The sequence below is a fragment of the Arachis duranensis genome, unplaced genomic scaffold, assembly GCF_000817695.3.
Source record: "Arachis duranensis cultivar V14167 unplaced genomic scaffold, aradu.V14167.gnm2.J7QH unplaced_Scaffold_343483, whole genome shotgun sequence".
NCBI lineage: Eukaryota > Viridiplantae > Streptophyta > Magnoliopsida > Fabales > Fabaceae > Arachis > Arachis duranensis.
In genome coordinates, this window is record NW_026264909.1 from 470188 (window position 1) to 473411 (window position 3224).

The following is a 3224-nucleotide window of genomic DNA, read 5'->3' on the forward strand; positions in this document are numbered from 1 at the left end:
TTGGACCTTTTTCACTGAGAGGATGGGATGTAGCCATTGACAACAGTGATGCCCTACATACAGCTTGCCATGGAAAGGAGTAAGAAGGATTGGATGAAGCAGTAGGAAAGCAGAGATTCAGGAGGAGCACAGTATCTCCATACACCTATCTGAAATTCCCATCATGGAAATACATGAGTAACTTTATCTTTATTTTATGTTTATTTACTATTATTTGATTTTCCAAATTCCGTAATTTATTTAAATCCGCCTGACTGAGATTTACAAGATGATCATAGCTTGCTTCATACCAACAATCTCTGTGGGATCGACCCTTACTCATGTAAGGTTTATTACTTGGACGACCCAGTACACTTGCTGGTTAGTTGAACGGAGTTGTGACCACACATAGTAAAGAGCTATTATCTCGAATTAAATTTCATACAAGTACAAAGAGTACGAATCACAATTTTGTCCACCAAGTTTTTGGCGGCGTTGCCGGGGATTGTTCGAGTATGGACAACTAACGGTTCATCTTGTTGCTCAGATTAGGTAATTTTTTTTTTGTTTTGTTTTCAAAAATTTTTCAAAAATTTTTTTTCCTTTGTTACGAAAATAAATAAAGAACATACCAAAAAAAATCATAAAATCATAAAAACCAAAAATATTTTGTGTTTCTTATTTCAGTCTTGAGTCAATTTTTAAGTTTGGTGTCAATTGCATATTCACATTGTACTTGCATTTTTTTGAAAAATTCATGCATTCATGGTGTTCTTCGTGATCTTCAAGTTGGTCTTGGTAAGTCTTCTTGTTTGATCTTGATGATTTCTTGTTTTGTGTCTTTTGTTGTTTTTCATGTGCATCTTTGCATTCATATTTTCTAAGCATTAAAAATTTCTAAGTTTGGTGTCTTGCATGTTTTCTTTGCATAAAAAATTTTTCAAAAATATGTTCTTGATGTTCATCACGATCTTCAAAGTGTTCTTGGTGTTCATCTTGACATTCATGTTCTTGCATGCATCATGTGTTTTGATCCAAAATTTTCATGTTTTGGGTCATAATTGTGTTTTTCTCTCTCATCATTAAAAATTCAAAAAATCAAAAAAATATCTTTTCCTTAATTTTCTCCAAATTTTCGAAAATTTAAGTTGACTTAGTCAAAAAATTTTAAAATTAGTTGTTACTCATAAGTCAAGTCAAATTTTCAATTTTAAAAATCTTATATTTTCAAAATCTTTTTTAAAAAAATCACATCTTTTTCATTTTTTAATAATTTTCGAAATTTTAAAAATTTATTTTCAAAATCTTTTTCTTATCTTTTAAAAAGAAAAAAAATTGAAATTTTACTAACAATTAATGTGATTGATTCAAAATTTTGAAGTTTGTTACTTTCTTGTTAAGAAAGGTTCAATCTTTAAATTCTAGAATCTTATCTTTTACTTCTTGTTAGTCAAGTAATCAATTTTAATTTTGAAAATTAGATCTTTTTCAAAATATCTTTTTCTTAAAAACCTTATCTTTTTATCATATATTTTTATCATATCTTTTTATCTTATCACTTAGCATATCTTTTTCAAAAAAAATTGATTTCAAAATATCTTATCTAACTTCTTATCTTCTTATCTTTTTAAATTTGACTTTAATATCTTTTTCAACTAACTATTTGACTTTTTGTTTGTTTCTTATCTTTTTCAAAACCACCTAAGTACTCTTTCCTCTCTAATTTTCGAAAATATCTCACCCATTTTTCAAAAATTCTTTTTAGTTAACTAATTGTTTCAAATTTTAATTTTAATTTTAATTCATCTTTAATTTTTGAAATTACTAACTCATTTTCAAAAATATTTTCAAAAATCCCTCTCTCATCTTCTTCTATTTATTTATTTATTTACTAACACTTCTCTTCATCTCTTATCACCTCCTCTATCATTACTCTTTATACAGACTATTCATCCATCTCCTTCCATTATCCCCTTTCTTCTTCTACTAATAATAAGGATCCTCTTTACTGTGACATAGAGGATTCCTCTTTCTTTTCTTGTTCTCTTCTTCCCTATATGAGCAGGAATAAGGAAAAAAGGCATTCTTGTTGAAGCTGACCCTGAACCTGAAAGGACTTTGAAGAGAAAATTAAGAGAAGATCAAAGAGCAATGAGGGAAGAGCAACAAAGGCAAGGAAGGGAAATAGAAGAGCTTAAGGACATCATTGGTCCTTCAAGAAGAAGACACCACTAAGGTGGACTCATTCCTTGTTCTTATTTTTTTCTGTTTTTTGGTTATTATGCTTATTTTATCATCTATATTTGTGTCTCTACTTCATGATCATTAGTGTTTAATAACTATGTCTTAAGGATATAAGTAAATTCCATAAATCCTTCACCTCACTTAAAAGAAAAATGTTTCTAATTCAAAAGAACAAGAAGTACATGAGTTTCGAATTTATCCTTGAATTTAGTTTAATTATATTGATGTGGTGACAATACTTTTTGTTTTCTGAATGAATGATTGAACAGTGCATATTTTTTATCCTGTTGTTTATGAATGTTAAAATTGTTGGCTTTTGAAAGAATGATGAACAAAAAAAAATGTTATTGATAATCTGAAAAATCATGAAATTGATTCTTGAAGCAAGAAAAAGCAGTGAAAAAGTAAAAGCTTGTGAAAGAAAAAAAATAGAACGAAAAAGAAAAAGCAAAAAAAAATCCATTAGCCCTTTAAACCAAAAGGCAAGGGTAAAAAGGATCCAAGACATTGAGCATCAACGGATAGGATGGCCCAAGGAAATAAAATCCAGGCCTAAGCGGCTAAATCAAAGCTGTCCCTAACCATGTGCTTGTGGCATGCAGGTCCAAGTGAAAAGTTTGAGACTGAGTGGTTAAAGTCGTTATCCAAAGCAAAAAGAGGGTGCTTAAGAGCTCTGGACACCTCTAACTGGGGACTCTAGCAAAGCTGAGTCACAATCTGAAAAGGTTCACCCAGTCATGTGTCTGTGGCATTTATGTATCCGGTGGTAATACTGGAAAACAAAGGTGTTAGGGCCATGGCCAAGACTCATAAAAGTAGCTGTGTTCAAGAATCAACATACTTAACTAGGAGAATCAATAACACTATCCGAAATTCTAAGTTCGTAGAGAAGCCAATCATTCTAAACTTCAAAGGAGAAACTGAGATGCCAAAACTGTTCAGAAGCAAAAAGCTACAAGTCCCGCTCATCTAATTAGAATTAATATTCATTGATATTTTGG